This window comes from Megascapheus bottae, chromosome 2, assembly GCF_031878675.1.
Source record: "Megascapheus bottae isolate mThoBot1 chromosome 2, mThoBot2.hap1, whole genome shotgun sequence".
NCBI lineage: Eukaryota > Metazoa > Chordata > Mammalia > Rodentia > Geomyidae > Megascapheus > Megascapheus bottae.
Window position 1 is genome coordinate 37,940,264 of NC_143510.1, and position 26,352 is coordinate 37,966,615.

Sequence of the window (26,352 nt, forward strand, 5' to 3'; positions counted from 1 at the left end):
AGATCCTCTGCTAGGAGAATCCTAGTTGTGTACTAATTATTACAAATGAGGGAAATCATGGGGCCTATATTCTTTTGAGTCTGGCTTACTTCATTTAATATGATTTTTTCATGTCTTTCCATTTCCTTACAAATGGGGCGATGTCATTCTTTCTGATGGCAGCATAGAATTCCATTGTGTATAAGTACCACATTTTCTCAATCCATTCATCTGCTGAGGGGCATCTGGGTTGGTTCCATATCTTAGCTATGGTAAATAATGCTGCAATGAACAGTGTTGTGCTAGTAGCTTTAGTAGCGCTTTGTTTCTGGACATTTGGGTAAAAGCCCAAGAGTGGGATTGCTGGGTCGTAGGGGAGCTCTTTTGAGGAATCGCCATACTGCTTTCCAGAGTGGTCCTGATGCTTATTTCTGTCACTAGAATTATTATGTGATTCTAGAACAACCCATAGGGAAACTTACTTTTCCAACTAGACGAACTTGATGAAATCTAAGTGCAAATCAAGGGTCCCATGGAAAGTTCATATTCAAGTTGAAATCTCTGGTAAAAGCGTAAAACACACACCCAATTAGGAAGGCTTGATATGCACTAAAGAATGCAAGCTGTCTTGCTAAGCTTATTCTATGTTGAAAAGGATCTTATTTGGGATGTTAAATCAAGTGCGCTATTACCCAGCTCGCTCATTCACTGCTGTGACCCCATCCGACAGCGCTGGGCCTGGCTGGCCAGGATGGGGGTGGAGACCGACAGGTCCCTCTCAGCTCTCAGCGGCGAGGGGCAGGGGAAGTGGAGCTACTTGGGAGGCCCAACCTGCTCCCAGTCCTGCCCTGCCCTCTGACACCTCCTGAGGCCGGCGGGAAGCAGCTCAGGGATTAGTGCTAATTCTCTCCCCGGAGGCAGACGGAGAAGGTTAAGTGCCTGCGGAGTGAAGGCAGCTGCCCAATTAAGCCCTGGGAGAGGGACTAGGGCAGAGAATGTTCTTAGGGATTCCTGGGGAGACCGGAAGGAGGAGGGCCTGACCTCCTTATCTCATTTCCCCCTTCACAGCAGGTTCCCCCACAGGCTCAGCGGGGTGCGCCCACCCTCCCAGGACCACACAATGGGCTCAACCGGGCCCCAGCCCCCATTCTTCCAGTCCCTATTCTGTCTCTCTCTGGGCAGCTGACCCAGGCCCCAGAAGCAAAAGCACTTACCAAAGCTTTGCACTGGCTCTGGGGAGACGTTGGAGCCAGGAAAATCGAAGGCCTGAGGGGGGCCAGCCCTGAGGCTGAGACCCCCAGAGTCCCCAATCAGGGCTCTCTACTTGTACTGTTATCATCACCCCACGTACAGATGAGGTCTAGCACAACAGAGTCCAGGGATCATGAAGGCAGGAAACCAACCAGAGGATTTGAATACCTAGATACCTTGTTCAAAATGAACTCCACACGTAACCACCGTCCTTCACCTGCCCAGGACCGAATGGCCCGGCCAGGAGGGAGGCCATTCTGCCTGAGGCTTGCTCTGGCACACTGAAGCTAGAAATGGCAGAGAGAACCCCCCTCCCCCACGGGTGCTGCCGCCTATTGCTTCCAGCCTAGATGTCACTTCCTCTGAAAAGCCTTCCCTGATCCTTCCCACTTTCCCTTCCAGACTACTTACCAGCCCCTTTTCATTCCTCTGTTCTCTGAGGGCTAGTATCTTCCAAAACAGCCAACAGGGTATGCATGCTGTTTCCCTCTGCCCTGCAACATCCAGTAAAGAAGGTATTACTCCACTCATCATTTGAGAACATGAAGGCAAAGAAAATAAAACTGGCAGCCAGTGATCACAGAGCCCACAGGTATGGCTGTCAGTCTAGATCTTTCCTAGCAAATAGGCACCCTGAAAGAGACACACCACCATCATGGATTCCTAGCGCAGCCTAATGGATCACTGTTCCCCTCACCTGACTCTCAGGCCAGGGAATGAGAGGACCGCCGAGGTGGAGATGCTGCGTGCGATGCCACGTGAGGAGTGCAGGGTTGCACTTAGAAGCGCCTACTGCAGGTCAGCAGGGCCCTGTCTCATTCACTGACTCACTCACCACCTGCTGACAGAGCCACTGAGGGTCTGGCTGTGAATCCGGCCAAGGCAGTCTTGACCCCCAACAGAGACTCCATGTGGAAAGAAAAAAGAGGAAAGAGAAACCCAGGGCTCAAATAAATAGATCAAGTAATTTCCTGTAAAGAAAAGGTCAAGATAGGAAACTAAGGTAGAATGGGCGAATGACTAGCCAAGGAGTCAGGAGGTTTGGTGGACAGAGATGGGAAGGGTAGGGCCAGATGGTGGAAGACCTGGAGGAAAGTCTCACCAGGAGAGGGAAAAGAAGGGCAAAGGCTCTGAGAGGGGAGCAAGGTCAGTGTCAGGAAAACAAGGGCTGGGATGAATAAGGATGAATAAGGTCCAGTAGTTTATTTGCATATATGAAAGTAGAACAATGAAAACTATTAAAATCATTTCCTTCTGGGGGCTGAAGTTTAGGGAGAGTGATCCTAATTCATTGTACGTACGTATGGAAATGCCATCGTGAAACCTGCCTCGTGCGATTAATGTATGTGATTTAGTTTTGTTTCCATTGGTTTTTATTTTGTCTGTGGAAGCCTTAAATCTGGTGGTTTAGGGGACCATGGGTATGTGGGGTAACCTATGATCATAAGCCTCCATTCAACACCAGGTGAGCTGTTCTGGTGATGAAATCACAGCAAGTGAGAGAATCTCACGGGCCCTCAGCTTCCTGGTGCTAGAATAACATCTCTCTCACATGAAGGGAGGCCTAAATAGGTGAATATTCATGGGTGCTTACAACAGTGGCACACAAGTGTGCTATCTTCCATAAATAAGGTGAGCTGGGCAGGCCACGGGCTGCTTGCTGTTCTGCTCAGCGCTGTCCCTGCCCAGCTCAGTCCAATAAGTAATTGCTCAGAGACCTCACTCCAAATGGGCAGTAAATCAGAGACCAGAGGCTCCTATTACTGGAGGCTGGTGGGGAAGCTCTCTCAAAGGTAATGGGAAGCAGATGTTCCAGGCCCCATCAGGTCTCCAGAGAACTGTGTACCTGGGCTGCTTGAGGCATAGCAGTTGGGGCAAGAATTCCATAAGCTTTTAAATCAAAGGTTACCCAAGGAACAGCCTGCTAGGGCTGCCAGATGTCTGGCAGCTTGTTTGAAACCAGAGGTGGGCAGCTAAGGGGGTCTTTAGAGGCCTGAGAGAGAAAGGGACAGGTCATAGATAGCATGGGGTTTCTTGTGAGGGGCCATCCAGGCATGCAAGCTAGGAAGAAGCCAGCATGGGCTCTGTGATCTGTTTCTCCCTTTCTCAGAGCAGATGCTCAAGGTCATGTGCATTTTTAAAGCCCTCAGTCTTCTTGTGTGTGAGATGGGTATGACACTGCCCACTTCAGTGGATGGTGGAAAGTTATTTAAGTTCAGGGAGGCCTCTATGTGTAGTTGACTGTAGGTACAGTCCATTCAGGACTCATACAGTGTCACCATTCCCCCTAGCTTCCTCTACTACGCTGCCTGATACAGCAATAACAGCACAGGATGTCAATTACATTTGAATTTCTGATAAACACATACTTTTAGAATAACCCACTAAATACTTGGGACATGCTTATGTTACAGAAAGTATTCCTGTGGGCTTCCTGTGTTTTATCTGGCAGTCCCTTGGGCATCTCCCTGAGGCCAAGTCTTCTGGGAGTAGCCACAGATCTCAGGTTGGGTCACGTAACTGCCCCAAGTCAATCACGATGACCAGGAAATTGGCACACATTTCCCCATTTGTCCACAAAGTAAAACTCAAGTGCTGCAGACGGAGTAGGTTCAGGACAAGAAAATCCGGACCCTCTGCAAAGAGAGAGTAGCTTAAGCTAGAAGAAGGAATGTGGGTACCCTTCAATTGGCAGAGTGCCAAGAGATGAAAGTAGAATCCCTGAGGAGGCAGGACTTGGATCCCTCAAGTCCTGGCTTGTATCTCCTCTCCACACCTGGCTCCCTCATCCTCCTCAGCCTCTCAGGCTTGTGAATTGTGCTTGTCACAAACTGAGGCCTGTCCATTAGGTATCCAGTTACTGTGCATGTCATGGTCACAGGCTCAGTAGGTAACTTTACTTCCTAAGGGTAGGTAGTTTTACAAACCAGGGTTCTAGTCTAGTAATTCATTTCATTCCTTGCACATATCCAAATAAATGATAAGACTGGGGCTGGGAAAGTGGTTCAATGGTAGAGTGCTTGCCTAGCATGCCCTGGGTTCGATTCCTCAGTACCACATACACAGAAAAAGCCGGAAATGACACTGTGGCTCAAGTGGTAGAACTAGCTTTGAGCAAAAGAAGCTCAGGGCAATGCCCAGGCCCTGAGTTCAAGCACCAGGACTGAGGGGAAAAAATGAATGATAATGGCTTGCCAGGGCACTCTCCTGATGGGGTAGGATGGGGTGGCTGGAGAATTACTTCTCGATGACGGCACCTACCCCACCAGCATCCCCAGACCCCAGTCACAAAAACAGCAGTCTTCCTCTAGTCATGACACCAAAAAATGACTTTTAGTCCTTACCAAATATCCTCGGGAGGGAGGGGAGTAAGGTCACTGCCTCCACTGAGAATCACCATCAGAACAGAGGACAGCACAAATATATATGACCCAATATACATATCAAGGTCTTGTACCATGTGTATTGGAGCCCAGACTGTACATGTGCCTTTGGGGAAGTTTATATCTGTGGACTCAGCAACCGAGGTCCCTTAAAATAAAGTCCATGTATGTTGAAAATGTAGGCACACACCCCTTCAGGAAGGAAGGGAGCTCAAATAGCTTCCTGACCCTTGTGGATTTCAAGCTGCACTGAGAATGAGAATCATGTCTTCAAAGACATTTGGCAGACAAGCTCACAGGCTGGAGAAGGCGGGATGGGCGGTGCCCAGTTGGCTCTGTTGCCAATGAGCATTCGTGTTATCTCCTTGTCTTAAAGTCCTGTTTTGCTTTTTACTGTTCAAGTCATAAAAGTAAGGCTCTCAACCAGACTATGGTGGGAGGAAAGGAGGAGAAGGGGAGACAGCACATTCACAATTGAGGCCTTGAATTGGAACCTGTGTTTGCCTCTCTCAGCTTCTTGGCTCTGCACTCTGGGAAGTCAAGAGGGAGTGAAGCTCATTCATGGAGCTTAAAGTCCTGCTGTTACCTTCTTCGAATGCTTTTTCTTTCATTCATTCATCATTCATTCATTCATTCAGGCAGGCAGGCAGGCAGTAGTGGTCCTTGCACATAATAGGGTGTTACCATATCCTGGCCCTTCTGTTTTGGTTAGGTTTTTGCTTTTAAGACAGGGACTCACTGTGAGCTTTCCCTGAGCTAGCTTTGAACTCCCAATCCTTCTGCTTCCACCGCCAAGAAGCTACAGTACCAAGCATGAGCTACCACACCCATCCTAAACACATTTTTTTTTTTTTAAATTATGGAACTGGCTCTATAAACCACGGGGCCAATGCTCGATTTTCCCACGACCAGGCTACTATGAGAGTGCAAACAAATTCTTACACTCAAACAACTCCAACTGCATGAGCTGGGCACAGTGGCTCACACCTGTAATCCTAGCTACTCAGGAGGCTGAGATCTGAGGATTGAGGTTCAAAGCCAGCCCAGGCACTAAATAAAGTCCATGAGACTCTTATCTCCAATTAACCACCAGAAAACTAAAAGTGGCACTGTGGCTCAAGAAGTGGGGCAGTAGCCTTGAGCTAAAGAGCTCAGGGACAACGGTAGGCCCAGAGTTAAGTCACATGACCACCACCCACAACAAAAAACCAACCGCAGAGGCTGCAGAGACAGAAGGAAGTCCTGAACAACAGGCCTAAGAGCAGGACCCCAAAGCTTCCAGAACTTTTGAAACCTCCCTGTTCATTGTTTGTGCCTCTCCTATCTGTCTCCTGGAGCAATGAATCCTTTCAAAGCCTTGGGCTTGGCTACACAATAGATACACACTCTCGCTGGTTCCAGGGTTCCAGAACCTCTGGACTGACTGATATCTGGACAGGTGTCCTTAGGCACTCATGTGGGATAAGGAGAAGGTCCCAAGACCTTGGCACCTCAGCCATCACAGGAAGCACAAATTCCAAAGAGTTCCTGGATGAGGACTTGCAGCACAGACAGCTCCTAGGGCACCACTGAGGGAGGAAACCTAGAACCTCCCTCCCATTCCTGCCCCCTTCTCCCATCTGGGAAAGATTCTTCCCATATCCAGGCCAGAAGCTGTCCTCCTCCATCTATTATTTACACTGTCCATTTTCCCCACGCCTCCCTGCCCCTTACCCCCACCCTACCACACACAGCCAAGACATTTGAACCCTCAAAACCAAGAATGGACTCTGGGCCGTCATAGCGGCTCCTGCATCATCATCTCCCAGAGGCAGTGAGTACAGAATGCACAGCTGGCAGAAGGGAGGAGGGGACAAGGGTTGGAACAAAACACATTCGTTGTACTTTTACAAGTCACGCCCCGCCACATGTCCCCAAAGAGTTATGTCAACACTTAGGAGAAGGATGGCCTCACAGAAGTCTGACGCATGTCTGTGGGAATGGGTCACCACGGGAAAATGATCTCAAGTGACAAAGACGCCAGAGAAGAAAGTACTCCCTGACTTGTGCCATGATCTCCTTAAGGCTCCCATGCTGAAGGTTTCTCCAGCCTGGTACAATTGGAAGTGGTGGAATCTTTTAAGAGTTGGGGCCTAAGCCAGATGCAGTGGTTCACACCTGTTTTCCTAGCTACTCAAATGGCTGAGGATTGTAGTTCAATGCCAGCCCTGGCCAGGAAAGTCCAAGAGACTCTTATCTCCAATTAACTACAAAAGGCTGAAAACGGAGCTGTGGCTCAAGTGGTAGAGTGCTAGCCTTGAGTACAAAACAGCTTAGAGACGGTGCCCACACCCAGAGTTCAAACCACAGGATCAAAAAAATAAAATTATACCCACGCACACACAACACACACACACACACACACACACACACACACACATATTTATCTGTGGCTCCAAATATCCACAACATTGATTGCCTCAAGTATTTTGTGACAGTAACACAAAACTGACTTACACAGGCCCCAGGACACCAAAGGAAGTGTTGGTGCCAGTTTCTTCTTTTTGAGGAGGTTGGGGGAGTAAAATTACTCCAAGTTTCAACTCAGGACCTCAAACTTAGTGGGCTGGTATTCTACCACTTGAGGCACACCTCCAGGCCTGCTTTTTGCTGATAATTTTGGAGATAAAAGTCTAGAAAACATTCCTACCCAGGTTTACTTTATGCTCAGATCCTCTGATCTCAGCCTCTTGAAGAACTAGGATTTCAAGTATAAGCCATCTGGTGGTACTAGTTTCTGGACAAACAGTTCTGGCCTCTACCCTATTTCCTTCTGAAGTGACTTTTTTTTGGGAGTGGGGGGATGGTCAGTTGTGAGGCTTGAACTCTGGGCCTGGGTGCTGTCCCTGAGCGCTTCAGCTCAAGGCTAGTGCTCTACCACTTTGAACCACAGTGCCACATTCAGTTTTCTGGTGGTTAATTGGAGATAGGAGTCTCACAGACATTCCTGCCTGGGATGGCTTTGAACTGCGATCCTCAGATCTCAGCCTTCTGAGTATCTAGGGTTAGAGGCATGAGCCACCAGCGCCTGGTCTCGACATGACTCTCTAGGGCCCTTCACTACTTGGAAAGGAACTTTGTGGGCCCTGGGTAGCCAGGGTGTGAAAGGAAGTAGGGAGAGTGTAGCTGTGCTCAGACTCTGCTTGTAAGGAAATGAAATGTGCTTTGGGTCTGAGCTGCTTTGAACGGGAGCATTCAGTGCTTCCAAATGTAGTGGCAGAGCCAATACAATTTCAATACCTCTACCGACGTGAAAATATTCTGGAAACCTCTTCTCCCATAGTGGGAAGGCTGAGGCCAGACTCTGAGGTGAGCTCATTTCTTCCTCTCTGGACATGCATAGGCACAGGCAGAGCTGCTGTATTACCAATCTCCAGCTCTGAAGGGTAACCCCCGCCAAGTTCTGATGAGGAAGTTGCTTGCTCATGGACTGGCTTGGAAACACAATGCCTCATCCTAACCAAGACAATCCCAGGCTGCAGCATTTCTGGACTGTGCCCTCGGTACCTCTATTAGCCACGTCAGACTTCTTCAACAGGGGCCTGAAGGACAGGGGATGCTGGCTGAACAAGGGGAGGTCAAGTTTGGAACCCTTGCCTCAGAGCCTGAGCCTCCTGCCAAAGCTTGATCCCGAGTATAAGACTGCTTCTTAGATTTTCCCCGCTGAATTTACCTCCAAGTAAGTAATAATTCTAAGTCACACACACACACACACACACACACACACACACACACACACACACACTCCCGCCTGGGGCTGCTGGGAGAGATCCAGTCACAAACCAGTCAGCTGACATCTCACCGTCAGGGACATTTCACAGGCCCTGGAATCCCTATCTCTAGCCACAAAATAGAAACCTCAGTATCCCCCCTCTCTTTAACATGAGCCCCTCCTATCACATGCATGAACCATCTATAGACCAGGATTTAATCCTTACAACAACTTGGCTCTCCCATTTATACCAAGGTACACCTTCTCAATCTTTAATACTGGATTCTGCTCATTTGCTCTTTCTTTTCTCCCCTTTCCCAGCCCTTCTTCCTGAGACAGAGAAGAAGGGGGGAGGGGAAGAGGAGGAGGAGGAAGAGAAGAAAGAGGAGGAGGAGGAAGAGAAGAAAGAGGAGGAGGAGGAAGAGAAGAAAGAGGAGGAGGAGGAAGAGAAGAAAGAGGAGGAGGAGGAGGAAGAGGAGGAGGAGGAGGAAGGCTACAACCACAACTGCCTGATACAGAAAGTCACTTCACAAATGCAAATTGTATCAAGAGCATCTACAGCTCCCTATCCACCTCCAGGATTGTTGCCATTTATTCACTAGACAAAGATTTCAAGTCTCCTCTGCACAACATTGGTCTAAATATAGAGACCTAGCAAAACCCGTGCTATTGAGCAGGGACCCAGGCCACGCTGTGAGAGGCCCTGTCAGTACAGGATGCTCACCACACAGCCTAGATTTTACTCACGCTCAACCATTTTTCTGCTGTTGTTGTTGTTTGGGTGGTACTAAGTCTTCAGCATTTTTGATGCAGTGAACAAAGACTGGGTTACCCTGCAAATAACAGGAAATTCAAATATCAATGGCTGCCTTTGACTATTGAGAGAGAAGGGGGAATTTTTCTCATACGACACATGCCCAGAAGTAACTTGTTCAAGCCCTCCAGGTCTGAACAGAGGGCCCTGGTGGGTCTCTCGTCCTTTGTCTTGGGAACATAAGAATCTAGGTGGCCACAACACCTGCTATGAGATGTGTTCTAGGGAGCGGAAGCTGAGAAGGTCACCAGCAGAGATTGCATCCTTCACACTTCCATTCCCACAGGAGAGGCGCTGGCTCCTGCCTCGCCAACATCTCCTTTACCCTCTACCTTCAGACACCCCAGCATCTTCCTTTTACAAACACCTTTCTCTGGCTTCATGGTTTGCACAGAACAGGACATATAGAAAAGGCCAGAAGTATGGAGGAAGCCCTTGGGAAAGCAGCAGGATGAATGTAGAACCATCCACCCCCAGCTCTCTAGCCTCCACGTGGGAAACTAAGGGCCCTTCCAGGGAACCCCTTCAGGGGTTTCAGGGGGAGCAAGACGGTCACTGACACTCACCTCCCACTGAGCGTTTTCAGCTCACTTCCCCCTCCCCCCCCCTTGGAATGAGCTCCAGAGGGCTCCCTCCTCAGCTTGGCATTCCCCAGTCAATCACTGGGGAAGCAAATATACTTAAGGGGCGGGGGAGGAGAGGCGTGACCTAAGTACTGAATACATATGGATTCATTGCCTTTGTTGTTATCCCCTAAACTTTCATACAGTAAGACGATCTATACATGGTCTTTCCAGAGTACTGAGTCTTTATGTAATCTGGAGATGATGAAGTACACAGGAAGAGAGAGAGGGACAGAGGATGAACAAATGTGGCAGTGGTACTCACTCACTCGATACTATGTTGAAAATGAACCATACAGGTTGCAGGTGGGGATGGGAGGGGAAAACTGGGAGAGAGCCAGGGAAGGGGTGACATTGTTCAAAAGAAGTGTACTCTTTACCTGACTTATGTAACTGCAACCCCTCTGTAAGTCACCTTTATAATAATAAGTAGTTTTTAAGTACTCTGGATGATGGAGGAGGTTCTATGTAGACATTTGCTCACTTTATCTACGTCACAATCTAACTTGCGGCAGTCTTGAATCCACAGTGCCCCAAGGGTATTTCTGATAACTGCTTATCCTTGTTATTCGATCTTTGGACTTCTGAAACTCAACCTAGGACCACCTGGTTGGTGAGAAGCAGCCCTGGCTGCCAGACAGGAGACAGTTGGGCAAGTGTCCAGCCATGGCTGCATGCCTGACAATACCAGGCACTGGTCTAAAGTGGCCTTGAAGGCATATAGCTTGGAGGGCAAGCAGACAGCCAACCAGCACATTTCAAGGCAGGTGGGTGGGGTAGGGAGGAAGCTGGCTGTGCATTCCATACCAGGCTCTGTCCTGAGACCCCCCAACCCTATGTTTAGAGTCCTCCCCCTGGCTCCCATGGCCACCTCTGTTTTTTCTGTTTCCATTCTATCCATGCAGACACTGAGAGTTAGGACAGGGAGAGAAGCTGTGCAAGAATACCAGGCTACTCCATTCCTGACTGGCTGACCCCAAAAGGAAGCGATACCTATGATTAGGAAGGTGAAGAAGTTAAGAGATTCAGGCAGAGGGCACAGAAGGCTCAAAGCCCAGAGGTGCTGTGAAAGGAAGTTGCCCAGCCCGCTCCCTCTTTCTCCTTTGGTCAAAGGAGCTGCTGTGCCTGCTGTGCGAGTCTTAGCATTCATCTGAGGGCTCTCTTATGTACCCTTACCCACTCTCCCCTCTGCACTGTAATGGAGCCCTCTCCCTCACAGGGTCCCTACTCCAAGGCACCACTTGCTTGAGCCCCACTCACACTGGCTCTGCTCCTCAAGATCAAGCCTCCAACTTCCCACATTTGTATAAAGGCCTCCCCAAGCATCACGTCCTGAAGTTGATAGTCATGGGTTCAAATCCCAACTTGAGGTTAGCCACAAACAGGTCACAGTGGCAGTCTCTGTTTTTCCACCTATAAATGGGGACTCAAATATCTACTGCATGTCAGGTACTGGCTAGCTCAGGCCCCATAATCCTACCTGCACAAGTGGCTAAGATCTGAGGATCATGGTTCAAAGCCATTCCAGGCAGGAAATCCACCACCAAATGCATGTAAGTGGAATTATGACAAGTAGTAGAGCGCTAGCCTTGAACAAAAAGAAAGTGCAGAGACAGTACACAGACCCTGAGATCAAGCCCCAGGACCAGGACACACACACACACACACACACACACACACACACACACACACACACACTCTTGTAGGAAGGATAGAATGAACAAAGTAGCAGAAGAGCATAGTGCTTGGCAAGCATTCATCATTGTTCCTATTACTAGAACTGATCTCAGAATCTACATCCTTACCAGATTTGATGATGCATGTCTGTAATCATTCAGGAGGCCAAGGATTATGAGTTCGAGACCAGCCTAGGCTACATAACAAGACATTATCTCAAAAAAGAGAGAGAGAGAGAGAGAGAGAGAGAGAGAGAGAGAGAGAGAGAGAGAGAGAGAGAGAGAGAGAAAGAAAGAAAGAAAGAAAGAAAGAAAGAAAGAAAGAAAGAAAGAAAGAAAGAAAGAAAGAGAAAGAAAGAAAGGCAGGCAAACAGGGAGGCAGACAGGGAGGCAGAGAGGGAGGCAGGGAGGCAGGGAAGGAAGGATTGCTGGGAATGTCACTAGTGGTGCCATGGCAGGCCAGCGGCAGGCCAGCTGCAGCCCAGGCCTCAGCCAGGGCCAGCACAACTGCAGTCTTGCAAACAATTCCAGCACAACACCATTTGCCAAGACCCAGCTTCACTGACCTAACCAGCTCCAGAACAGAGAGGAGGGGGACAGGAAAAGGTGGCATATTATACAATGGAGAACAGGAGCTGAAAGCCGACAGAGGCCTTGAGTCAGGGCATTCCAGGGTTCTGGAATCCAGCAAATCTCCCGCCTGTGGGGAGATGGCCAAGATGGAGGAGGCGGAAGGGGCTGGCAGCAGGCTCTGGCTGCCTGGAGCTGGAGGCACACGTGTGAGCAGGCCTCGGTTTTGGCCTTGGCAGAGGAAAGAGAGCAGCTAACTCTCTGGGTTGAGTACAGAGAGCCATGCAGTCCCCAAGCATGCGTTGCATATGGCTCCTTGGGTGGTTTTTTGTTGCTGTTGTTTTTAGAAAAAGAATGTGCTGCCAACATTTAGAAAGTGGAAGACTTCAAATAAAAACCTGTAGATCGTAGAGTGCCAGGTGCCAGAGACTCATGTCTATAATCCTAGCTACTCAGAAGGCTAAGATCTGAGGATGACGGTTCAAAGCCAGTCTGGGAGACTCTTATCTCCAATTAGCCACCAGAAAATCAGGAGTGGCGCTGTGATGTAAATGGTAGAGTGCTAGCCTTGAGCTGAAGAGCTCAGGCCCCAGAGTTCAAGTCCCATGACTAAACCAAACCAAACAACAACAAAAGCATGATGGAGAGAAACAGAATACAAATGCATGAGGAGAGGTAATATCCTAGCAGAGTATAAATGCAAGAAATGATTGTGATTATTATGAGATTTGTTGGCTTGATTTTCTTTTCTCTATTCAAGGCCACAGGCCCCTTGTTTTGTTTGCCATGCCACCTCCTGAGCTCTCACTCAGCCCACACAAGCTGTGCCCCCACACTCCACTCCTCCACAGCCTCCCTGTGCCCAGGAGAGCCACAGGCCTGGAAGCAGCAGCGAGAGCTGCAGCCTTGCCTTTAAATGTAAATATTAGTGTTGGCCCAGCCTCTAGCACTGGATACAGAAGAGCCAGAGGGCTGCAGCCTCAAGCAACTCAGCGGCCAGGAGCTGCCAGGCAGGGGGACGCCAGCTTGGCCACCACTACCCCCCCCTCAGGCCCCACCTGAACCCCCCAGGGCCTGGGGGGCTGGGATTGCAGCAAAGCCAGAACCCAGACCCCGAAGTTCACGTTGTGGCCTTGACAACCACCAGCATAGCCGGTGGTTCTGCCGAGCCACAAGTGCGGGAGGGAGGTGGTGGCTTTTCCAGCTCCAGCCGGCTATAATTATCTGGTTATTTCAAGCACAAGCAAAACCCCCAAAAGCCAAAGGCTCTGGATGGAGCTTCAGGAGTTCAGCCCTCTGTCAGGAACAGCACGCAGATCACAACAGCAGCCGGGTGTGGACAGGGACCAGTTATTATCCCTGTTGGGACTCTTAAGAAGCTGAGGCAGGCCTGGGTGCTGGGTTCCTCTCTTTTCTATCAACAGTCTGACTTCAGCAGGACTGGCCCTAGAGAGCCAGCAGCTCTCCCCACCCTCCTCCAGGGAGGCATGAGCCACCGGGGTCAGTCAGGCCTGACTTTGCATCCAGCTTTGCCCCTTACCAGCCGTGTATCTCAGGAAATTATGTTCACCTCTTGGGACCTAGCCTTGTCACCCCTTGTCACCCGTGGTTGTTTTGGGAGGAAAACACTGACAACACCCCTCTCCCTGCTCCCTGAGGCAGGGTGAGGTGGTCTCGAGGTGAGGAGCCTTGTAAACTGCTGTGTGATCTACAGATGATGTGATATGCCATGATGGCTCCTGCAGTGGCCACTGCTCCATCGTCATGGAAGGCATACCATATGAATGCGAGGAAATACTATGCAGTGGTTAAAAAGGAACAAGTTACAGCCTGATGCAGAAGGGTTCCTCAGAGGCTGGGATGGAGCAGCAGCTCATGACTGGCTGGCGAACACTCCAGCGTGGCAGATACAGTTTCTCAGCTCCCTGTAGGTGATGCACAGATGCCTTGAATCTTAGCCAGGCATGAAGACACCCCCCAACACACACACACACACACACACACACACACACACACACACACACAGTGAGTCTAACCTCTATGCACAATCCCAACCCCAACCCTAACAGCAACATCCATGGCAGCTGTCTGTGTTGTCTATGGGCATAGTAAATTTCCACCGGGGGGGAAAGCATTCTCAGCTCAATTCTCTGCCAAAGCTGGCAAGTACTTGGATCCTACAGAAGCATCGAGGCTGAGCTAACAGTGACAGATGACTCGGGAGGCGAGCAGGGACAGAAGCAAACAGATCTATTCCCCACGCCTAGATTCTATCTAGGCTTCCCCAACACAAAAGACAGATTTCTCCACAGAGGTGTCACAGGAGCATGCATCACAGCCCAGCCCTATGAGCATGGCTGAAGAGAGGGCCTAGAAATCCAGGCCACATGGTGTCATCCATGTGAGTCCATGTAAGTGGCTGCTAGAGAACCAAGCACAAGAAAGAAGGATCTGCGAAATGTGTTTCTTTGGTGGAGAAGGATTGGCTGTAAGTGGAAAATTGCCACCTTCAAAGCAATAGGCACATCTTTTATCTGACTAGTTTCTTCACTAGGCTAAGGCCCTTGGCAACCTTCTGGGGAGAATGCAACTGTTCCCATGAGAGAACACGGAGAAGCTAGGAAAAGCTCCCCAAACTAGGAGACCAGAAGAAATCTCCCTATCTCCTGAGGCACAGAATCCAATGGAGAGAGGAAGACAGGAAAGATAAGGAAGGAAAAATTAAGTATGTTAGAGAATTGTTGTGGAGGGAAATGTGAAGGGAAAGGGGACAGAGAACAGGGAAGAAAGAGTCCTTTCAAATAGGCTATTAGAGGTAGGGGATAAGTGATAGAGCACCTGCCTAGCTTGAGTTCACACTGAAGTATCACCACAAAAGCGGGGAAGTGATCTGAGCCATGGCCTGAAAGAGGTGAAGAACTAAAGCATGCAAAGATCAACAGAAGAAACAACTCAGGCTGAGGAACTGCAGGTGAAAAGCCCAGAGGCAGAGTTTAGTGGCCTGTATATTCTGGGACTATCAGGAATAAATGGAGCCAGGGGATGAAGGGATGGGGGGAAAGGCTGACATTCAGCTGTTGTATTGAGAAGGGAGTGGGAAGACTGAAGGTGAGAAACCCATGAGAATATGACAGAGTTGCAAACAGATACTGGTCAGCCCTGACCAGGAAAGAGGAAGAGAGATGGGGAAGGTCCGACTTGCTGGAATCACAAGGAAATAGTGGCAAACAGACCTGTGGCACATTAGCTGTGGGACGGGAGGAAGGGAGAAATTCTAAGGCACATGCTAAGGTTTACAGATGAAGTTGCCAGTTAAGTAAGATGTCTTGGCCAGGACTTTGGCCTAGTGGTAGAGTGCTTGCCTAGCATGCACGAAGACCCGGGTTCAATTCCTCGGTACCACATACATAGAAAAAAAGCCAGGAGTGGTGCTGAGGCTCAAGTGGTAGAGCTCTAGCCTTGAGAAAGTCCAAGGACAGTGCTCAGGCCCTGAGCTCAAGCCCAGGACTGGCAAAATCAACAAAAAACAAACAAACAAACAAAAAACCCAGGATGTCTTGATCCATTCTCCACTGGTCTAACTGGGGTTGAGCAATTAATAAAGAAACTGACTTCTTACCATTGAGGAAAAAAGAAATCCAAGCTCAAGGCCTCTCCATGGTAGGAGCAGAAGGGCAAGAGAAGAGCTGCAGAGACTCTGCTGTCTTGGGAACTGAGTTTCATGAACAGGGGAGCACAGCAAACCAGAGGCAGGCAGAGCTCTCTGTGTCCTAGGCACTGAACTCAAATTCTGCCCTTGGCTTAAAGGACTCTCCTCCAGATCCACAGAGCTGGGTCAAGTGTGGGTGCTTGTCCCCACAATGCAATGTACGTATGAGATCTGCAAGGGGGCAAAGGCAGGGCTGCCCACCTCCCTGGCTCAGCTCAGGGCTCAGTGAATCTTGGTGGTGTGATCAAGGCAGCTGACTGAACCATTGTTCCAATGATGGATGCAAAACAAAGCACCCCACACTTAGTGAGATCCAGTAAGTATTATTATCGCTGGTGCTTCTGGGGCAGCCTGGGTTTAGCTGGGTCCTTCTTGCTCAGTCATGCAGTGTCTGGAGCTCAGGCTCTTGCTCTGTGCTAGAGGTCTGCCCGCATGATGCTCAAGACAGCCCAACCTATTTCTTAGAGGTGTGGGGTCATGCCTCAAATGAGAAAGAGCTAGTGTAACCTGCATCATCTCTACCTGCTCTAATAACTTGGAATGGAACTGGCAGGCAAGTTTATAGTCTCTCCCATAATTTGACTTTTTTTTTGGGGGGGTGGGTAGCAGGGTAGGTCCTGTGACTTGAACTCTGGACCTAGTCACTGTCCCTGAACTTTTTCATTTAAGGCTAGCTACTCTACCACTTGAAGCCATCACTTTACTTCTGGTTTTCTGGTGGCTCATAGTATCCGGAACTTTTCTTCTCTGGCTGACTTCAAACTGCCATCCTCAGCTCTCAGCACCCTGAGTAGCTAGGATTACAGGTGTGAGGCACCAGGGCCTGGCTTCTCTTGTACCTTCTGTCCCTTGGTGTCCTCCTCTGTAGGATGGGAGGTGATGACACAAGCGGTCACCTCAAAAGCCCATTGTGAGAATGACAAATAGCTCCCATGAAGCATCACTATAATGTCCCAGGCAGAACCAGTCCTTAAAACACTGGCTAAGCAATCCGTGTAGATGAAAATCAAATAACCTCTAAGCCAGCAACCTGCCTTTACCCCCAGTATTCTGACATCCTCCTGAGGGTTGGCTTAATTGTTCTGCAATCTTTGCAGGTGCCAACCAGCCCTGGCGGAGCTCCCAGTGAGCAGCACCTGGCTGGGCCTGGGATTTGGGCCTGCAGGTTTCACTGCACACCTGGCAGGCCAGGGTTAATTCATTTCTTGCTTGTTAGTGAATTCAGTTGCAAAACACAGGGCTCAGGCTTCCAGCCAAGCCTCCCTATTCCCCTCCACGGAGCCATGTCAGGAGAGGGAAGATAATTAATCATTAAAATTGGTGCTTCTGGGGCATGACAAACGTCAAGCCCTAGTCTCACAGCTGGGCGAAGTCCTGACATTTAAAGCAGGGCCCCACCCCTCCTGATGCGCATGAGAGGGCATCCATATGGTTTGCCAGGTCAGAGCTGGTAGCCTGGAGCCCTCAGGCTGTCCTCTGGCTGCAGACTCCACATGCTCTGGAGTCTGGAAAAATTAATCTGGTAGAAGTGACATCACAGAGACTGCCACGTGCTAATAGTGACAAAGTCATGAGTTTAATTTCCAGCTACCCAACCACCAACCCACTTTATCTATTTATCTATCTATCTATCTATCTATCTATCTATCTATCTATCTTGTAGCCCATTCATTGCCTCTGTACCATCCATCTATATAGCAGCCACCCACCAAACCACCCATCTATCTCTCCATCTATTCACTCATCCAGCAATAATTACAACTCCTTCTTCTGCCTGTTCACCCATCCATCTATGCAGGCACCTATCCATATACACTCCACTCTGCCACCCTTCCCTCCATCTACTCCCACACCCACTCATCCATACACCAACCTAGCCTTCTGCCTACCCCATCTATTATCTTTTCACCCATCATCTATCAACCTGCACATCTATCTACCAGCCTGGCAATCAACACCTAATAAGCACCCACTATTCATTAATTAATATTTGCCCAGAAAACACTTATTAGTGGCTACAATTTCTTCACTCCCTCAAGCAGCCAGCATGGAGAATTTATTCATCTACTCGACAATGAGCACCTTCTGTTTATATACACACTTAATAGTGATCAGGTAACATCTATTTAATCATTCAACAAATATTGGAGCAGTCTGTATTTAGTCAGGCAGAAAGCTAGGGTTTCCTGAGCACCTACTACTACAAAAAGTTGCACTGGACACTCAAGATGTTGTGATGACTGTGACAAAGTTCATACCTCTAAGCAAGACAACATGCCTGTCCACAGGCAGCTATTATGTAAGAGCATTGGTGCATGGAGAAAGGCACATACACACAGGGTATGAGAGGTGTATGAAATCCACAGGTTGGAGGTATGGTTCAGTTGGTAACTCAAAACCAGTGAGCAAAGTGTCAAGTACTGATTTTGAGTCCCAGTCTCACAACAACCACCAAAAGAAAAAGAAAAGAGAAGAAAAGGAATATGAAATCCATTTTGGAAGCTTTGCAAGAAGGCTTCCTGAATGAGGCAACAGGTAAGCTGTGAATTTGAAATTCAGTTCCAACTCTTGTTTTGTGGCTCTGCTTGAGACTTGGGTTGTGATTTCCCGTCTAAGAGTCAGTTTTGTCAATGAGGCATGCAGGGAGTAACTGGGTGTACCACAGAGAACTGAAAATGTGGGGTACCTACATAAGAGATCAACAAATGTAGCAGTAAGCAAGCAGGAAGTAGGATGGAGAATGCTCTAGGCAACAAGAGCCCGATCAAGCCCAGAGGCCAGGAACTCTCAAGCAAGTGTCAGTACTCTCCAGAAGTTATTGAGAGTGGCTACAGCAAATGCTAAATGAGATAGGGCAAAGGAGAAGCTGGCAGGCCGCAAGGACAGCAGGTCTCTAAGTTTCTTCTCGAGGGCATGGCAGCAGCAACTCTCAAGGGTAAGCTGGAAGTGTGTGTGTGTGTATGTGTACTTGTGCTCATCTTGGGGCTTGAACTCAGGTCCTGGACACTGTCTCTGAACTCTTCTGCTCAAGGCTAGCACTCTACCACTTGGAGCCACAGCACCACTTCCGGTGGTTAATTGGAGATAAGAGTCTCATGGGGGACCGGGAGTTTGGCCTCGTGGTAGAATACTTGCCCAGCACACACGAAGATCCGGATTCGATTCTTCAGTACCACATACATAGAAAATGGTGCTGTGGCTCAAGTGGTAGAGCTCTATCCTTGAGAAAGTCCAAGGACAGTGTTCACACCTGGGTTCAAACCCCAGGACTGGAAAAAACAACAACAACAACAAAAAAACCCTCTCAGGGCTTGGTGCTTGCTAGATCAGGGCACTGTCTCCTGAGCCACATCTCTAAGCCTAGTTTTTACTGTCTACTTTGAAAATGGAGTCTAAGCTGGGCATGGTGGCTCATACCTGTAATCCTAGCTACTCAGGAGACCAAGATCTGAGGATCATTGTTCAAAGCCAGCCCAGGCACTAAAATCCATGAAACTCTGATCTCCAATTACCCACCAGAAAACCAGAAGTGGTACTGTGGCCCAAGGAGTAGGGTGATAGCCTTGAACTGAAGAGCTTAGGGACAGTGCCCAGGTCCAAACTTCAAGTTCCACGACTGAAAAAAAGAAAGAAGGAAGGAAGGAAGGAGGAGTCTGGCAAATTTTTCTGCCTAGGCTGACCTCAGTCTACAATGCTTGCATCTCAGCCTCTTGAGTAGCTAGAATTACAAGTGTGAGCCACCAGTGTCAGGAGGGTTCTCAGTGTCACCTAATGCAGCAGGGACCGGGGCAAGGGGAGTTCAGGAAGGTTCCAACAGAATGGATTTGCCAGCTGATTTACCTTCATCCTCAACTCACAAAAACGTCTCTGGTTGCAAGGAGCCTGAGAGGAGAAGGGCTGGGGACAGAAGATCCAGGTACAGTGATGTAGCTGTCCCATGTGGGTCTCCTTACTCCTGAAGATCTGGGGCAGTACCTGGCCCACACCCCCAAGGCACTAGACCATGGATCTCCCCGTTCTGGGCATGTGGCTGCCCCCCTCCACCCTCCCTGGTGGCACACAGGGATGTGGCGGGAAACAATGTTCCTGTGCAAGCACCAAGGCTGCGTTGGCGGCAGCCTGGCGGCAGGCATCACAATGACTCTCATTTCCTAGGAAACAGGGAGTCGCACTTGTACCTTTGCTGGGAGCCTCCGCATTTGGAGCTGTCACGTGACTCGGGAGCTATTTTTAGCCTTCCCCTGCCCTGTGTTGTAGGAAGAATGATTTGATGAAAACACTAAACTCATTAAAAGCCTGGGGGAGGGGACGGGAAGAGGTGACTCTGTGGAGCCAGGAGGCTATAGCCTCAGAAATACCCCACTCAGGCTGAAGAGTACAGAGATGCCCTGGCTGGGACCTAGCCTTTGGGGGGGGGGGGGTCTACACAAGGAATTGGTGTGCATGAAGCTAATGACTGTCCTAGCTACTGTTGCTGGACTGTGAGTCATGGTCACTACATTGAACACTCTCCTGAATATGTCCACTCCACTGTGCACAGGGGGAAACTAAGGCTCTCTCGTGGGACTAAGGAAGTCACACAAGGGCATTGCTAGCAAGCTGGATGAATTCAGGGTCCACCCCTGGGCTGCCAGATCTGAGAAACTGGCCCTTGCCCCTACAATTACAGGGATTCCTGCGTGTCAATTGGCTGTTCAAAACCAGGAACTGTGTGCCATCAGAAAGTAGGCACCATGCGGTGGTGACCTAGAAGACAAGAGAGGCTGCCCAGACCCCATGTGTGGAAAGCTCTGGCCATCCAGAAACCCCATCGTTTATTAGGCAGGATCCCCACACTGTCGCCTCACATGGCATCCTGTCCCTCACCTGTCCTGGCAAGATACTTCTGACCTTTGGCCAGCCCCTCTGGTCCACACACTCTCTGCTAACTCCATCTAGTATTCCAGCTTTCCCCCCACCCACACACACACACCACCTGGGTCAAGGAAGATCTTCTCTTTACCATGTTCACCATGAGATCTACATTCTAGAATTGTCCAGACTCCTGATCCCGGCTCCTCTGCCTGTGAGCTGTGAGTTCCCAGGAGTTGTCTTCTCCCTAAGCTTTGGTTTTCTCATCTGTAAAGTGAAGCGAGGTCCTGCCTCCCTTCCCACCAACCAGTCTGAAATATGACTGTAACAAGCAAACACTTAACAGGGGCCAAGCACAAAGCAGACACTCAATCTACGCTAACCGGCAAAGATAAAGACAGACGGAGAATACTTTGGAACTCCACCCCACTGCAAGCACCACTTAGTATCTTTCATTCTCTGGACATGCTGGGAACATCTGGAAGGTCCCTCCCACCAGCTTTTGAACCTGTGTGTCCCTCACATGGCTTCCTCTCCTCTAAAGCCCTCCCATCAACCTGTGCTCCACCTCCCAAGGCTAAGATGAAGACTAGTAACATTGCAAACTCCCCAAATTCTCCAAGGACACACCTAAGTTGGACCCAGGAACCACTTTCTGCCTCAACTCTGTCATGTATCCAACACAGCCACAGCTATATCACGTCAGCCCTAAAAGGTGGCTGTTAAGAATTGCGTCCATTTTATACAGGCAGAAGAATGAACTCAGACACTCATCCAAGATCATAGTCAGAAAGGACTCAACCAAAATTAGAATGTGAACCCAAGTGCAAGGTCAGTTGTAAATGTCAGGTTCTAACCCAGGCTGGGCAGGCAGTTTGCCCCTCATCCTAGGAGGCCCAGGAATTAGCATTAGAATCTTCCAGCAATTCCACACTGGGAGTAATGTCTGGCTACCAGCCGGCAGGAACCTGGGAGCCAGAAGGAACACTCCTCACATATGGTCTATCTCCATATGTCCACTGCCTGCCTTTCACTCCATCCTTACTGTATTTGTGATGCTGCCTATAGATAGGGCAGAGACAGAATTCTTTTGCCAGTTATGATCAAAACTGTAAATCTATTCACCATTCCATTTCTGTATATACAACATCATTTTTTTTTTCTTTTATCGGTCCAAGTCCAGAATTCAAACTCAATACCTGCTACTCTGGCTCATTGGCTAGTGCTCTTCCAACTAAGCCATGCCTCCAACCTCCATCTTTCTCTTAATCCAGATAAGTGTCTGGACTCAGAGTTAGGCTCCATGGCCAGGCACTCCTGTAACAATCCTACAGAAAAAGATGGCTTTTGTCTCATCTGCGCCTCTTCCTCCAAACTATGGTCCCAGCTCTCTAGCCGCTACACAGCCCTGTGTAGCAGCCTTTCCCCACCCTTGCCAACAAACCAGCTCTTCCTGCTTGCTTGCTGTGAAGACCAGAGCCCAGAGGGAAAGACAAGGCCCTGCAGGGTACAGCAGGCTGAGAGGCACAGCTCACTGTCAGAATCACCATCTTCCCTGGAAGATCAGGAATCAGGAAGCCCTTGGGCCCCACATGGAGTCACTAGATACCTTACCTGTATCTCCCCAACCTTGGCTGCTCTGACGCTCTGAGTCAAACTTGGTATAACCTTCACCCAACTGAAGATGTTCTCTGGCACTGGAGCAAGTCTGGACTTCATGGGCACAGTGGAGGAAATGGTCCCCAGAGGCAGCCTCCAGCAAAGATACCTGGGAGACAGAGGTTTAAAAGGTAAAGCCAAGCTGAGTGTTGATAACCCACGGCTGTAATCTTAGCTACTCTCAAGGCTGAGATCTGAGGATCACAGTTCAAACCCAGGCTGGACATAAAAGTCTGTGAGATGCTTATCTCTAATTAACCACCAGAAATCTGGAAGTAGTGCTGTGGCTCAAAGTAGTAGAGCACTGGCTGGGAGTTTGACCTAGTGTTAGAGTGTTTGCCTACCATGCATAAAAACCCAGGTCCGACTCCTCAGTACCACATGCGTGGGGGTGGGGAGGAACGGGACTGTAAGTGATGTTGTGACTCAAGTGGCAGACCACTGGCCTTCTCAGGCCCTGAGTTCAAGCTCCAGGACTAGCAAAAAAAAAAAAAGTGGTAGAACTCTAGCTTAGAGCTGAAGAGCTCAGGGACAGTGCCTAGCCCCATGGCAACAAAAAAAGAAGGGTAAATGCCAGCTAGATTCTGGTTCCCCCACACCCCCATACAGTCACCTGACTTTCCCCACACCCTACCTGTGCTTCCTAGAGCTTCCACAGGAATAAATGTTCTCAAATCTCTGCCTAGAATGTGCTTCAGGGGGATTCCAGCCTTACTTGGCCGAGATTGATGGCTCTGTGGGTTCATTCATGCTGAGGGGCCTCCCTGCATGCCTGCCCTCATAGGAGCAAAGGTGTCAGGTCCCAAGCCCAGCAAAGAGAACTGTCCTCTGTAAACAAACAGGTATGGAGCTATACCATAGGACACCATACCTCAGACACAAGCTCCATCTCTGTGTGTGACATGCAGCCGAGGTGACTGACAACACATCTGTACCCTGGGGATCGCACAAATCAGACCCTGTGCCAAGCTGATCACACACACACTCCCCTCCCAGACACTCCAGGAGCCGGTGGTGTCATTAAACACGCAAGAAGTGGTGTGTCTTCTTAAAGATAACAACAACAACAAACCATAACTAGTAATCAGCAAAGCCAAAAATCCCAAGTAAGGTCTCTGGGCACCCTGAATGTCCTCAATCCTGACCTATCAGCAAGCACATGCACATTTCCTCCCTATATTTCTACCCTAGCAAAGTTATTGGTAAAGACGGATTCTGGGCCAGGAGGGTGGGCTAGCAGTAGAGTGTTTACCTAGCATGCACAAAGCCCTGGGTTTGATTCCTTGGTACCACATATTACAACAAAAGCATGCAGTGGTACTGTAGATCAAGTGGTAGAGCTCTAGCCTTGAGAAAGCTCAAGGACAGTGCCAGGCCCTGAGTTCAAGTACCAGGACTGGCAAAGAGGAAGAGGAGGAAGGAGGAGGAAGGAAGAAGAAGGAGGAGGAGGAAAAGGAGGAGGGGGGAGGAGAGGAGGAGGAAGAATCATCATCATCATCTAATTACATTTGCATAAGTTCCCAAGCTAGAAACGTATGTACATGCCTACGAGCCCAGCACTGAGGAGCTCCAAAGTGCAAAAGGAGATCACGAGTGCAAGAGACCTTGTCTCATAGTAGACCCAAAAGCAAAACATCCCCAGAAGTTTCAAGATGGATCTTGGGTGCTTTTTCCTATGGAAACACAGTCTGTGTCCACAAAGTTCTCTCATCCTCACCTTGTTTTAAAAATGAAGAGACTGATTCAGAGAGGCTAAAGGACTGTCTGAGGCCACACGGGCTGGCCAGTGAAACCCAGCCTTGAAGAAAGTCCACAGTTAGGGCAATTTTTCTCCCTCTCATAATCTTCCCATAACACATGAGGAAAGCAGGGTTCAGAGAAGCTAATAAAGGCATTTAAGGGTCACAGGGCAAGTGAAGGGACTAAACTGTCTCCTCCCCCAAAAGGTATGAAGAAGACCTAACCCCCAGCACCTTAGAATAGCTCCTCATGCAGAGATCAAAGTCTTTACAGAGACAATCAAGTTTACTTTAGGCACCAACCCACTATGGCAGATGAACTTGTTAAAAGTGGACATTTGGACAGAGACACACACACAGAGGCAAGACGAGGGAAAACCCTCGGAGAACATTTAACAGCCAAAGAGGCCTGAGGCTACCCAGGCAGAGAAAACAATCCCTCAGCCTCAGAAAGAAGCAAACTTTCCTTCAGACATCTTAAGGTGTGGGTCCAGCCTCCAGGACTGTGAGATGTTTGTGATAGTTTGTTGTGGAAGTCCTCGGGAAGGAAGCCAGCTACCAGTGGAATTCTAGCCCAAGTGTGTCTCAGGCATTCTGGGAAAACTTGCTGGAGTCCTAAAGGATGCAAGGCAGTTAGCTCAGAAGAGACGGATGAGGCGTGCTCTCCACAGAGGGGTGGCTTGGGGTGCCAGATCTCCTCAAGAACTGAAGAACTGAATCAGAATGGCTTCAGGGGTGAGGGCAGGGCCTGGGGCAGTGCCCAGAGGCGGGGTGAGAGGAGGGTAGCTTCCGGCAGGCAGAACTCTGGGTGTCATCCTGGAGCAGTGGGGAGGGGGGTGGTCATCTGCCTTTTTCTAGTCACCCCAGCAGGAGTGCCTTCCTTCTTGGAATAGAAAGGGAGGAAATGGTGGGTTTGTGCTCAGCAGGGAAGAAACCATCTTTGCAAAGCCTCCCCTCCACCCAGGACCTGGGAACTGAGGAGCTTCAGCTGCAGCCCCTCCAAAAAGTGCTATCACTGCCAAGTGAATCTGCAAAAAAGATAAGCCTCTGGGAGCTGCCCAGGGCTGGGGCTGCAGGGCCCCTCCACCAGTTTATAGCTGGGTTCTCTCCCTGACCACAGGGCTCAAGGCTACAAGAGTTGCCCTAAGGACCTGGGTTGTCTAGCAAGGCTGCCTGGACTGGGGAGGGGAGAGCAGGGGTTGGGGGCTTTCGGCTTGCCTCCTCTGCTTCCTCCTCCCTACAGGGCTTGTTGGTGCCTTGTCTTTCCTACATTCCTTTCTGATCCCAATTCTGCAACCACTCTGGTTTCTCATTGGTGCCCGGGGCTTCTCCAGGCCCAAGCATCTACTGTCAGCCGATGGTACCCGCCCAAATCAACAAATGTCAACAGACTTCTGTAGGAGGAGAAGGAGGAGGAGGAGAAATCCTTCCCCTTCCTTGTCCATTCCCTCCCCTCTCCTGCTCTGCCATTTCTTCCTCTCTCCTGCCCAACCCTAGGCTAGCTTTTCCAAGCCTTAAGCTGTCTTTACAACCCTAAGAGCAGGGCCCCAGAAACCTGACTGAAGCAGCCCTGGCCTGCTTGGGACCCTGTGTGGCTTGCTGGTTCCACCCAGGACATGATACACAAAGTTTCCAAGAGATCAAGGATAAGAAAAGTATGGAACGCAGGAGAGACAACCTCCCCGCTGAGATTCTTTCATACATGTTTGTTTTGCTCAGGCTGCTGGAGAGAAAGGACAGGGAGAATAAGCTATTTGTGGCTTGCTCAAGGTAGACTCCAGGGGGTAGCCAGGCCCTCTAGGGTTCCTGCAGGCCTTCCAGATTGACTCTCTAGGGCTATGGTGCCCCCATGAGAAAAGTCGGGTAAAACCTGAAGAGGCCTGGGGCACCCCAGGGAGACGGCCTGGCCTTGGGTGGGGAAAGCAACAGCCAGGCCATGCCATGCTAGGGAGGATGGGTCCCAAAAAGCAGTGCTTGCTAGGCTTGGCTTGGCAGCCCTGGTAGACTTGGAAGGATGGGTGGCTGTCCTCTGAGGCTTCCATCTAAGAAACAGCTTGCGGGCCTAATCTACCTTGGAAGCCGACAGGCAAGATGCCAGGGATAGAAGACTCACCAGTACCATAGCTAGAGCAGAGTTAGCACACGGGATGATTGTACACATGCATGCACACACAGCAGCTCTGGAAAACCTGAGTTTAGGGCAGCAGCAGTGACGGGGACTGGAAAGAAGGTAACAAGAGAAACAGAGCCGGGTTGTAGGAGGGGGAAGAGCTGGAGGGAGAGAAAAGGCAGGCCAAACTGCAGAGGACGAAGGAAGGGAAGGTGGGGAGAGGTACCAGGAGAGGGT

At 49.6% G+C, this 26,352-nt stretch overlaps 1 long non-coding RNA gene across 5 annotated transcripts in view; it reads right to left on the minus strand.

Moving 5' to 3' along the window:
- The window catches only part of LOC150066686 (uncharacterized), a 95,670-nt gene that overhangs the window by 60,040 nt on the left and 9,278 nt on the right, over positions 1-26,352 (minus strand). For 4 of the 5 annotated variants that reach the window (XR_016533563.1, XR_016533560.1, XR_016533566.1 and 1 more), the window contains exons 1-4: positions 19,597-19,818; positions 9,112-9,197; positions 1,642-1,724; positions 462-540 (exon numbers count right to left, since the gene is read on the minus strand). This is a non-coding gene — a long non-coding RNA (uncharacterized LOC150066686). Of the gene's footprint in view, positions 1-461; positions 541-1,641; positions 1,725-9,111; positions 9,198-19,596; positions 19,819-22,221; positions 22,376-26,352 lie in introns of those variants that run through there. The other variant, XR_016533562.1, reaches the window with a different exon arrangement.